Below are 14,195 nucleotides of genomic sequence, written 5' to 3'. Positions count from 1 at the left end.
TAACCACAATGCCGTCTTCAGTTATGTCAGAAACCTGGGTGGGAACCCTCAGATATGCTCAGAGTTGGTACACAACAACATAAATTTCAGTGACCCGACAGATATTGGCAACATTCTGGCAGACAGGTTCAGTGTAATTTTCTCCCTCCCTCACCCCCAAAAGAAGATAGTTATCACAGCTGAATGTAACCTCACTGTCATCTCAGATGTCCATGTGAGAGCCGCACTCAGCAAAGACAAAAACACAGCATCAATGGGACCTGATGGTATCCCCAGTTGCGTGCTACATGAACTCCAGAAGGAGCTAAACCCGTATATAAAAATGCTATTTAACCTTAGCCTTGCTACAGGATATGTACCTGAACACTGGCGTACAGCAACAGTGGTCCCACTCCACAAAGGAGATGCCTCCACAGACCCTGGGAACTACCACCACACAAGCTTAACCAGCCTTGTCTGCAAAGCTATGGAAAGAGTCATTATGGAGCTCTTAAACAGAGACATTGGTGACCTACAGACTCTTGATCCCACCCAGTTCAGCTTTGTAAAGGGCAGATCCTGCCTTTTGAACCTATTTGACTATTTTGAAACTGTCAGTAGGGCCACTGATGAGGGCTAAGTGGTCCACACAGCCTACCTGCACTTGGCTAAGGCCTTTGACACAATACCCCACTCAGGCATCATAGACAAGCTCAACAGCTGAAGTATAACTCCCTATGTCACAGGATAGGTTGCAAAATGGCTAAAAAACAGAACACAAAGTCGACATTGCAGGTGCCTTGTCAGATTCAAAGCCAGTCACAAGTGGTGTCCTACAGGGATCTGTCCTGGGACCCCTCTTATTTGGCATTTACTTTTCAGATGTGAAAGCAAACATAGGAGGGTTGTGGCTGACACAGTTTGCAGATGACTGCAACCTAGGCACCATAGTGAATACATCAGCCGGCACACACATCCTACAGAATGCCTTCACAAAAACAGATAGTTGGTGCTGGAATCATGGCCTGAAACTGAATGCAACTGATGTGTAGTCATCCCCTTTGGGAGGAACAAAGTACCCACAAATTAACACATAGACAGCAACCCACTGAGCACAGAAAAAAAAATCAGACATCTGGGGACCCATGTAGATAGTGACCTCTCGTTTGACACCCATGTTGCCAAAGTGGTTAGAAAGACTTTCTATCTTGCCCACCTTATCATGAAGGGTTTTCCATCCAGATCAAAGGAGGTCATTGTACCCCTATACTTCTCCCTTATCAGGCCCATGATTGAATACAAAGCCCCATTTGGTATGTACCTCACCCAGCACTTGCAACAGCTGGAGAGACCCCAAAAGTACCTTACCAAGAGGATCAAGGGTCTACAACACATGTCATATGCTTCCAGACTAAAGAAAATCCAGCTCTATTCAGTAGCATACTGCCTACTTACAGGTGACCTATGCCTGACATACAAGACCATGTCCAATCAGGATTTGGTGGACATGCTCCACTGCAAGCAATCCAAATCCACCAGAACCATGAGAGCTAAAGATTTGAACCTCAGCACATACATGTATAGGACATGCTGGAGGGACAGATTCATAACTCAGAGGCTTCTCACACTGTAGCACAGAATCCCAGTTCATGTTAGACAGAGACCCTCACTGACTCTCTTCAAGAGAAATCTGGACAAGTGGATGTGAGATCGTAGGTTTACCCCAGGGGTCCTCCCTGTCTCACTACTAGACAGAGGCACAGTCAATTAATTCGATTAAGTAAAGGGGTCATACTGTGTCACTACTAAGTCAGAGGCACAATATTCGGAATCTATTCTGTACAATTATTACCACTATAAGGGGTGGCAATAGCCACATCACTATGGCTAGGCTTATAAATGCACTAGGGCAGATAGCCTAGTAGTAAACTATGAAACTATGGTGTATGTGTAGGTATTTTCAGTCAAGCAATATAATGTGGTTTTGGGGGCTTGATATCTTCATGTATTCCAACATAGGCCTGGTGCAGTTCCTGCTATTAGGACAGTGGTCTGCAGCAAGCTATATAGTGGTAGGCAGTTTTAGCCATTGGTATTTGACCATGGCTAATCCATGCTGCTTCTTGTTGTGGTACCAACATGGGATGTGGTTATCCATGACATTTATTGCTAGTCACCCTCGTTTTGTAGCTTGTTCCATGTTTTGCAGCTGTACATCACTGTATGAGGTGTGACCTGGTAGTGTTAGGGTGCTGATGTGGGCTTTGACCCAGTTTTCTATTACAGCACTGATATCTACATTCTCTATACTGTGTGCGTTTACACTGCACACATCTTGCTGTTTATACTTCTGGCATTGGGTAGCATTACATCTAGGTTCCTATCCCTTGTGGTACCTATGAAGGTGGGTTTGTGTTTTTGTGGTTCATGATTGGTGAGGGTGGATGTTAGTCAGGGTCCTCAGGTGTGCATATGGTACATGGTGTTACATTACTTAACACATGGCATTCATGCCTCAGGTGGTGCTGTAGGGCTGCCTCTGTCAGATGCACATACTACACTCCCTGCACATGTTTGGAAGCAGGTTGTGTCATGTTAGGCGTCCCTGTTACTATATGAGTAAGTCGGAGGGGGTATCAGTCCCAGTGTTCCTACTGAGCTAGTGTATGTGCTATGCATTGCCTCTTTGCCAAGGCCAGGGCATACTGGGCATGCCTCCTTCTGCCTACTGGGGCAAGGTCAGGTTGTTCCTCCTCTGAGTCACCCTCTGCCTGTGGTGGCCTTGGCAATGGTGGGGGTATATTTGGCCCAGCCCTATGCTGGTCCTGCTGCAGCTGTTTCCGCAGGATCATATTATGTAGCATAGCACATATCATGATCATTTGGGTACATGTAGTTGGTGTGTACTGCAAGGCTCCACCAGATGTGTCCAGACACCGGAACCGTGACTTGAGCAGCCCAAACACATGCTCTATGACATTACGTGTTTGTGCGTGTGCCTCATTATGGCGTTCCTGTTCAGGTGTGTGTGCATTTCTGATGGGTGTCATCAGCCACGGCTCAAGTGCATAACCTGCATCCCCCACTAGGTGTCCGTGTGGGAAGTCCCCACTGGCAAATGATTGGTACAGCTGCGTCAGATGCCAGATGTGGGAATCGTGGTAGCTCCCAGGGCAGCCAGCACAAACATTCATTATTATGCCCTGGGCATCACACATGACCTGGCAGTTGATGGAGGGGAATCCCTTGCGGTTAATATAGGCTCTACCTGCTCACCGGCTGGTGCTTTGATGCGTATGTGCGTGCAGTCTATTGCACCCAGTACCTCAGGGTATCCCGCTATTTGCTGGAAGAGACGCATATTGCTGGCCAATACCTCACGGGCATTGGGGAAATATACATGATCACCGACATGTGCTGACATGGCATCCAGGAACTGGTGCAGTACCCTGGAGGCTGATGCCTGTGATATCCCCATCATATCACCAGTTGGTCTCTGGAAGGTACCTGTTGCTAGTATTCTTAGGCCAACACATACCTTGGTTTCCACTGGGATGGGTTCCCCTCTGTTGGTTCTGTGTGTGAGACGTGGCCTGCACAGCTCAACAATTTGCTGCAGAAGGTCTCTGTCCACTCTGTAGCGCTCTATTATCTCCAGCTCATGTAACCCATGGTAGGTGACCCTGGGCCTGTATACTCTTTTCCTTCTCCTCACTCTGGGTTGTCCTTCAGCATCTGCATTGTCACCACCCTCAGCAATTCGCCTATGCCTGATTATAACAGCTATGGCAGCCCCTAGCATTTCTGCTCTGAGTTCAGCTTTTTCAGTTTTCAATTCTGATGGCTTACTCCTTTCTTTCAGTATCTCTTGAGAGAAACACCCTGCACTGCTGTGTGCAGTGTTTTAAGTGCTGGGTTGGGCTTCTAGTCTGCCTGTGTAATTGCCTGCTTCTGATTGTTATCACCAATTAACTCCAGCAGTATTCTCTGACAGCTTCCTTGTAATCTGGTTGTTTCCTTTTTCCTCTCTGTTTCCTCAGGGGGAGCAATGTGCACACCAGCATAAGCACGCTCACAGTGACTTAAACGCGCACACACATACTTACACGGTTTGGACTTGGCTGATTCATGGTAAAACGCGCGCACACTGCCTTATACATCAGGCAACAGGCTTCCTGATGTTTACATTGCCTTACACACATGCACGCCTGTGCAAACCGTTGTAAACGGTTTGCAACACGCTCCCACATGGTGAGCCTGCCTTACACACGCGCATGCACGTATATCAAGAAAGTTTGAGTGTAGGGATAGTGTACACCCTCTATTTCTTGACTTTCCTAATGTTCTGTTGGGACACACCTCCCTCCCTGATGTCTGTCTGTCATCTGTCACGTTACACTGCTCTCCAATGTGATACATTTATTTCTATCATTCCCCCCGTGATGTCACCTACCTCTTACTCTATTCCTCCCCCTTCTGTAACTCTTACACTACTCAAAAAGTGCTCATTAGCTATGTGGCAGTGTGATTCAGTATTGTAACCCTCATTTACATAGGATTGCCTAGTAATGCTTCGTTACATCTCTTACACTGAGCTTCCCCTCCTTGGCAACCACTACACGGTGACCATATTGTTTGTGGTCTGCTGGTCCCTGCATTGTCATTCCATGTAATACATAAAACCCACAATTATGAGCTTATAAGCTTCGGTTTTCACTTTTAGGCAGCGCACCCCGTTTGCGCGGGTGTGCGCTGCAGTTAAACATCAAAATCCCCCGAAAAAAAAAAGTTATTTTAAATAATTCTGCATCACTTTTTAATGCCAATGGCCACATATCTGGCCATTGGCATGCTAGATGACACACATGCAACCTTTATTTGGAGCTGACATAGCTCCATTGTCAATTTTGCAGAAATGTACTCAGTTGTCAGCTGAGTACATTTCTGCAGCTAAAACGTCCGTTACACGGACTGGTTTGGGCTTCCTGGATCGCTCAAATACCTCATTTGCATATCTTTGAGCTGCAAATGAGGTATTGAGCATTTCCACACCCAGTCCGTGTAAGAGATGTTTTAGCTGTCTCTTACACGGAGGTTTGGGCTGTTCCTGGATCGGGAGGCTTACACTACTCTTAAACTCCGTGTAAGCCTTCGTGAATCCTTCTAATAGTATTTTCAGAAAGATTATTGATTTAATCAGATATAATTTGTCTTCCATTGTAAATATGTATGTATTCCAATTATCCATCATTAATTGTATTTTATCTAATATTGAATTGTAATTAAATGAGATTATATCTTGTAAGTTATCTAAGTGAATACCCAAATACTGAAGACTGCCATCTGTTACAACATATTTAGTGAATTTTTTATTTATATCTTTTTTTTTGCTATTTGTAATTAATATTTTTGTTTTATTTTCATTAAAGTGTAGCCCAGAGATGCTTTGGAATATAGATATTGAATTAAATAGCGCTAGTAGGGAATTATTGGAGTCAGCCATTGTTAAAAGTATGTCATCTGCAAACATATGGAGTTTTTTAGGCTTAATGTTCTGGTTATTTCTAAACTTTTCATTTTAGAGTTTGATCTGACATTGCTTGCAAAAGGTTCTATCAAAAGTGCAAATAAAAGAGGCGGTAGAGGACAGCCTTGTTTAGTTCCTTTCTTGATATTAACAGGTCCGAAAAAACTCTGGCTGTACTCAGTGGCATATTGCTTACTCAAAGGTGATCTCTGCCTGACTTACAAAGCCATGTCCAACTCAGAATTGATGGACATGCTCCACCTAAAGAAATCCAATTCACTGCGAGCCACGTGCTCTAGTGAGCTAAACCTCGACACAATAAATAGAACATGCTGGAGGGATAGATTACTGTCACAGAGACTCCCCATGCTTTGGAACAAAATTCCAAACTACATTAGGCAGAGCCCCTCACTAACACTCTTCAAGAGAAACCTTGACGACTGGATGGGTAACAGAAAATACACCCCAGGGATCACTTCATTGGCTCTGCTTGACAGAGGATCAGTTAATTAATCGATGGGCGGCGATAGCCGACACACTCTGGCTAGGCTTATAAATGCCCTCGGGCAGATAGCTTAGTACCTACCTATGAACAAGGGGACAGAGAAATGAGAGAGGGAGACCTTATTTCTCAGTCAGAAGAAATGATGACATGGAAAAACAAAACAGGGAACTGCATGGCATGAAATGTTTACTAATACACAGTAGCAACATATCTGTCATTTGTGAAATTATTAGGAAAAATTGGAAGATTTTAACTTCAGATGATAGCCTAAGACATATTGTTGGTTATGTCCCCAGATTCACTTTTAAGAATAAGTTGAAGCTAAAAAGATTGTTGTGCCACAAAGAAGATACTGTTCCGCATAGACTTAAGATGAGCACTTTTCCATGTAGAAGTTGCAAAGCACGTATTTATATAGATACAAACAATTGTTTCAAACATCCTGTAACTGGTCGGACATACAAATTAAAGATGTATGTGGACTGTAGTACTAAGATCATAGTATATGCAGCTAGTGATAGCTGCCCAGGATTATGTTGGGAAAACCAATAGGCTTTTTAAGGAGAAGATTCTGCGTCATCTTAGTGATATTACACTTAAATGTACAGACTAATGCTTTGTCACAGCATATTCAAAGGTATCCTGGACATAAATTATCCTTCCTAGCCTTGGAAAGAGTGCTAGATAATATAAGAGGCAGAGATCTATAAAATGAAACTGAAATCTTAGAAACACGTTAGCTGATTTACAGGCAGACAGGAGCCCTGGTCTTAATGGAGTGGTGCCTTTAAAACCTATATTGAAAAGCAGAAAGCTCAGGAGATGACTTGACTTGATTATATTAGCAACAATATATATAAAAAAGGGAGGTGCTTTAGTAGGAACAGGATATGATGAAGGCATAGCCGAAAGTGCTCATCCTGTTTATTTGTGAGAATCTACATCCTGTTGTTTGAAGGATTTTATCTGTTCTTTATTAAATTGTGCTATTTTGATTTTGTCTGCTGAACATGCATTCTACTCTTTTTGTGGTGATATTGCAGTCCTTGTGTTTAATCTTGTTGGAAAAGATAGGAAAAAACAGGAAGATGACTGGCTTGAGTCAAATTATTCTCAGTAGCCACCTTAAGGAGAAAGGAGGCATCTGTAGGAAGACTTACCCTATCCTTATTGAAAACCAAATATGGCAGGACACAAGAGGGCCTGCAACTCAGATACATGTCTGGCACAAATGACAGCTACAAGAAACCTTTTCCAAAACAAAACTTCAAATCAATAGTAGCAGTGGGTTCAGATGGGTGACCTACCAGCATATGTAACATGAAAGGCAAATCCAGTGGTGGAACAGGGTCCCAAAAATGGATTTAGTAGCAAAAAAATACCCCAAGGAAAGCCTTTAAAATCTTTAAAGCAGTCAAAGGCACATTATCCTTGCCAATGACAAATCTGGAAATAGCACCCAATTGCACTTTAATTGGAAAATAAATGGAGCCAGTGTTAAACCCAAAACAAAATCAGACCGTCTCCAAGGAGGCGGAAAATGGATGAAATCCCAGAGAGTGACCCCAAATAGCTTGCTAGCATACATCTTCCATGTAGATGTCTTCTGAGAGGAGGACAAGATATGTACCACACTGCTAGAAAACTTGCGATTTCTGGCCATTAGAGAAAGTGTAGGAACCATGAGGGTATACCTTTAGAATTTGGAGTTTGGTTGGATCCAGACCATTGGGGACTGGAGATAAGATCTGGAAGGGGATCCAGCACCCAAGGAGGGTGCTTTAGAAGAGGCCCAAGAAAGGAGAGCAAAACCTGACAAAGCCAAAAAGCGCTATGAGGATTACAGTTGCTGTGCAGTGGGCAGCCTTCTGCAGAAACTTCATGATTAAAGGGGTTAGAGGGTAACAGGCCAAGCATAGAGATCATCCATGGGTGACTGTCCCCGAGGAGGGACTAAGACATAATAGCTGTCACACTTGGTGTTGAATGGTGATACAAACAGGTAGTAAAACAGTGTGTTCCAGCACTGAAATATTTGAGCGGTAACTCTCACATTCAAGGACCACTCATGCAGAAAAACGATGTTTCTGCTTAGACAGTCTGCCAAAATGTTGGACCTCCCAGGGATAAGCATTGCAATCATAAACCGCTGAGATGAAATAGCCCACTGCTAAACCCCCTTGGCTTCCCAACAGAGAGGACAAGATTGTGTCCCCCCATTTGTTCAGATAGCAAATGATACACTGTCTGGACTGAGATCATACCCTTGGGGGAGAACATCTTTGTCACTCTCCTATTTTGGACACAATAGAGGACTCTTTCTGGGTTCTGTTCAAGCAGCTTTATTATATACAAACACATCACGACATAAGTTTACTGACTAAGTTAGCTAACTTGTATACAAACTAACTACTGCAATCATACATGCTTACTCTCTGGCTGCACTCTCAAAATGGCACCAGGAATAGCACGTGCCCAGTATTTATATGTGCACGTTCAGTCCTTGAAATGCTTCTTAAAGACATAGCACATACACTCTGCTTTATATCCTCCCTCTTTGAGAAATACAGTAAACTCTCAGTTAACCGGCACCCATGGGGAATGGTAGATGCCGGATAACTGTAGTTTCTGGTTGCTTGAGAGTTGCTACTAAGAATAGGCCTGACTAATACTGTACCCTATACCATTTGGTTTGACTTGTCCTTAGGTTGGGGAGAGAAGGAATTTATTAAAACTCTATAACTCTAAAAAACAAAGTATGTTTTTTCGGGGGGGGGGGGCAGAAAGTGCAACACATGAAAATTGTACTGTATTTCTTCGATTTTATTTTCTGACTGCTTGAGTTCCAGTTAACTGAAAGTTTACTGTAGATCATGCAACCTTATGAATCTGTTTGGCATGCAGATATTACAAATAGTTCTTTGTCATGCAATTATACAAGTCTAGGTACATTATATATATATATATATATATATATATATATATATATATATATACAGCTATGTCCATGTTGTCGTGTATTTCACACTGGGCCTGGGTATTTGACCATACCGTGTGACATAAAACTGGGAATTGGGTTTAGCAACTAGAGCTGTCTCTACAGAATGTTCAACCTTGGAAGTATTTGGAACATCATCAGGAATGAAAGTAGAGGTTGAAACACACTGTTGGATGGGAACAATGTCTGGTTTGCTCGGAAATCTAGAGTCTGTATCACAGGAACAACGCTGCGATAATGATTCTGGTACAGGAAGGAGATGCCTGAGATTTCTCCTGTACTCCACACCCTCAGATTCTACAAGGTAAGATCTCGGCTTGGTGCATATACCTGTAACTTGACCAATTTGGTCGAAACCTTGCACCGCTTGGATCCTTACTCTCTCTCCTTCCCTTAACGGACGAAGAAATCTGCTTGATTTATAATAATTGGACTTCTGGATAGAACGCTTCTTGAATAATTGAGCCTTGATGACTTTGTTGTTCTTAGCTTTAGGCCTTAATAAACTGGAACGAATAGGTAGTGTTGTTCTGGTTTGCCTGGATAGAAGTCTGAGTAGGTGAGTCAAGTATATCATCAAGGGGTATGTTTCTGAGATTAAGTAGATTCAAAATGACATTGGTATTGTCACACTTTGACATTTCAAGTAATTGCTTTGCACTCTGCACTGCATGCTCAGCTGGCCCATTTAACTGTGGATATTCAGGACTGCTAGTAACATGTACAAAGTCCCATTCTCTTGCAAATTTCTGAAACCAGTGACTAGTAAATTGAGTACCATTGTCAGAAATAACTTTGTGTGGACTACCATGGACCGAGAAATGATGTTTTAAATTAGTAATAACAGTAGTGGATGTTAGATTAGGTAGGAAGTCAATCTCAAACCAATTCAAATAAGAGTCTATCAATACTAAGTAGTGCTGATTGCCCCACTGAAAGATATCAGTGGCTACTGTTGACCAAGGTAGTTCAGGAACTTGACTTAGCTGAAGTGGTTCTCCCTGCAAATGCGGTCAAGTACTACTGCATACTAATCAAGAATAAAGCACTTTATCAATGTCTTTCAGTAATGAAGGCCAAAATACTAGTTCTCTTACTCTTCCCTTAGAAGATGCGGAACCTGGGTGACTACGATGAAAAATCTGGATATATTCTTGTTGTAAGGAAGCAGGAACCATCAACATTTTATCTCTGTAAGGAAAATATGTTTCCACTTCAGGTGGTACACTAGATTGACGGCCATCTAACATTAATGTAGTGATTGAGCTTTCGCAAAATTGGATCAGTCTTTGTGTGATCTCTCAGCTCATCAAGCCTAGTAGTAGAGAAATTACTCACTGCTATCATGTCAAAATCAAAATTTTCTGCGTCACGCTGTTTTGTCATATTTCTGGGTGATCTGGATAAGGTATCAGCCAGAGTAGTTTGCCTTTCGTATAGATCATTTTGAAGTTGCACTTTTGCAACTTGAGCATCATTCTTTGTAATCTCGCTGGAGCTGAATGCATAGGCTTCTTTAGAATAGTAACTAGAGGGTGGTGGCCAGTTTCAATCCTAATAGCTCGACCATAAATATAATCATGAAACTTGGAACATGCAAATCTTTCGACTTTTCCTGGTTAGGGGTCACCACAGTGGAACTCCGGCCCGCTAATGATTGGCAGTGGATTTTTACAGTGCCGAGTTGCCAGCCCGATGCCAGACCTTCAAAGAAGGCACACCCACGTCAATACTATTTCCAAAAGTTCTTTCTCAATTTGAGCATACTGCATTTCAGTTTGGGTAAGTGTTCTAGATACATAGGCTACTGGTCTGCCCTCGAAGAATAACTGCACCAAGACCAAATTTTGAAGCATCACAGGAAAGAGTGACTGGTTTATTCACATCGCAGTATCTTAACGTAGGTGGGGTGGCAATTTTTTGCTTAAGGTCTTCAAATGCCTTTTGGTGTTGATCTAACCATGACCATGTAACATCTTTGCATGTTAGCTGTCAGCTCACTGAAGTCTAGTATAAACTTGCCTAAATAATTGACCAGCCTAGGAAATTCTGTACAGCTTGAATATTATCTGGTGCTGACATCTCAAGAATAGCTGCTTGCTTGGTCTGGTCTCAAGCCAGCACTGGTAAATAAATGACCTACACATGTAACTTCTGGTAGTCTGAATTTGCACTTTAGAGGATTGAGCTTCAAATTTACTTCATGTGCCCGATATAGAACTCTCTTTAGGCTTCTGTCATGCTTTGCTTCACCATTGCCTCCAACCAATAAATCATCTACTATTATGGCACAAGGATAACCCACAAAATTTGCTCCACTGCACATTGGAAAACTTCACTTGCAGAATTTATTCCAAATGGCATCCTTAGGAATCTGCATCTGCCAAACAGGGTACCAAAAGTGGTTAGTAATAAGGATTTGTGATCAAGCATCACTTGCCAAATGAGCTTTTTGCATCCAAGACAGAAAAAACAGTGGCATTCTGTATTAGAGCTGCAATCTCTTCGACTGTACACATTGGATGGCGCGGTCTCTTCAATGCTTTGCTCAAATCTCATGGGTCAATACATATTCTGATTTCGTCTGAGCCTTGTTTGTGAGTTGCTACCATAGATGACACCCATCCAGTTGGTTCTGTAACTGGACAAATTACACCTCGCTGTACCATTTTATCCAACTAAGCCTTAACTTTATCCTGCACAGCTACTGGAACTCTTCTTGCTGGTCTGACTACTGGAGTGACCTCTGGGTCTAACTTCATGGAACATACAAGTGGAAGTTTGACCAACCTGTCATTGAAAACAGCATACTCTGAGAAAATGGCTTCAGAAAAATTGGAACTAGGACATGCACTTATGTGATGAACGTTTTGGTAAAAGAAAGCAGATTCCTTCTCAAACTGTCCTTGAGACCCAATAAAGACTGTACTGGTCTTCAAACTACATAGAATAACAAGCTGTAACAGTTCTTGACCAAATAACATGAAAGCATGCCTGAGCCTTCGGTTTGAATTTCTTCACCTCCATAAGCAACAAGTTTCACACTGCTGGCCACATTGAGTTGCTCATTAGTTCTCACTTTAGCAAATGTGTCTGCTGATTTAACATTACACTTTGAACCAGTGTCTAGTTTAAGCTCTGTGGATTTACCATTGATCTGGACTGTACAAAACACTTCGCTCTTTGCCAATAAATTCACCGCATCAACTCTCTCACCAATTACACCATCTATATAGAACGTAGATTGCTGCAACTCCACTTCAAGTTTTTTTTTTTTTTTGTGTGACCTTTCTTTACAACTGTGTGGGGTTTACTTGAGTTGCAAAACTTTTGCAAATGGTTCTATTTTTTTACACTTGTGACATTGCTGACCAAATGCTAAGCATTTCTCTCTTCTAGACTTGTGATTGGCACCACAGTTGTGACAGTTAAGAACAAAGCTGTATTTGGGTTATGCTGATTCATGCTTGTACTGCAGTACTGAGGAGCATGCTCCTTTAGCTGAACTACTCTTAGAACTTGCTGGAAAACTACATGGTTTCCCTGGTGAGCCAGCAGGGGGTTGTGGCTGTCATGTGCTTAGGCCTACTTCTGTTTGCCACATGCTGCATACTATGTACATTTGCTTTGGAGCTGCTGAAACTCATAAGCATACTTGTGTACTTTTCTATCACCTCATGGATTTGACAAATAATGTTTTTACTCAACATCAAATCACCGTCATAAAGCAAAATCTTTCTCACAGCAGCGCTATTAATACCGCACACAAGCCTGTCCTTGTCACCAAACTGACACATTTTGGCTTTGTTTCTCAGGTCAATTATGTAAACTGCAAACGTTTTTCTGGTTTCTGATCTCTCATGTGAAACAAATGCTTCTCTTATGTAATATTTGTCTGGGGGTTACAAATTTCTTTGAACTTGTGCTTCAAACACTCGGGGTCTTCCATTGATTCAGCCTGTAAAACAATATGTTTCACCTTCTCCCTCATATACTGCTGTTGCATACACAAATGCACGCTCTATTTCTATGGCCTCTGACCCAGCTAAGTTTAGCAAAATGAATGCCCTGGTGTGTGCATCTTTATGTGAATAAGCTGCTTGTATAAAAATATCGTACTCTTGCTCAGATATTCTCCAATTCTCTGCAATATTCTGATCAAATACAAGTGGTAAGGGCTTTCGAAATCCATCTGCCATATTAACACATCAGTGAACACATACGCATATGCAAGAAATTTATGCCAGTACTTGTAACTTTGCCCACTAGCACAATAAGCATTTGTATAACTGAACTCTGTGAAATAAGTCTCTTGGGCACTGTAATGCTCTTGAAATTACTGTACTGCAAGAAATCGCCTCTTATCAGAGTAAGAAACATTTCAAATAACTGCACGATGCAAATGAACTGGGCAAGTGAAGTTCAGAGTCATTAACAGTTTGAAGTAATTACACTTTGCGAATACACTGTACACAGCACACTGAAATTTCCCAAAATGGTGGTACCTTGCTAGGCAATATTTTACAGTACAAGAAATACACTGTAATGGCAGCACTTTGTGAATAGACACACCTGGCACAAGAAACTTTTTGAAATGGCTATACTTTGACTGTACTTCATGAAATAGTTGCACTTTAAACACACATTACTGTTCATGTATTCCGAAGAGTTTATAAGTACACACTGTAAACATTTTTACATACTTTCAGATACTTTGAATAACTGTAGCTATGCCCTTGATACAATATGAAGTCATAGTTATGCCACATCACAGGACTTTGCCAAAAAAAAAACGTAGTCATCTTGCTATATTATTTACACTTAATGTGCCTTTTTCTTGCCCTTATTATATTCGTTTTTCTCATTTAATCTCTTTTCATGCCCATTGTACTTTTCTTGTGCTCGTTTTACTCTAAACATGCCTGTTTTGCCTTAAACACACTAGTTTTGCTTTTCTGCCAATTATTTTGTCAAGTATTTCAATTTTAAACATTTCCCTTTAGTTAATAAACCATTTATGCTTCCTGCTTGTTTAATAATGTGATTTGTGCCCTTGTAATTATCCATTTTATCTTTTATATAAAATAAACACTTCATGTGAATTCTCATTACCTTTGAGTCTTTTCTGGCTCTTTTTTGTGCTCATTTCACTTAGTTTACCTTTACTGTCTTCTCTGCACTTCATG

This window comes from Protopterus annectens, chromosome 3.part0, assembly GCF_019279795.1.
Source record: "Protopterus annectens isolate FY-2018-M chromosome 3.part0, PAN1.0, whole genome shotgun sequence".
NCBI lineage: Eukaryota > Metazoa > Chordata > Ceratodontiformes > Protopteridae > Protopterus > Protopterus annectens.
The sequence above is the reverse complement of the archived record's forward strand: the minus strand, read 5'-3'. Positions refer to the sequence as shown.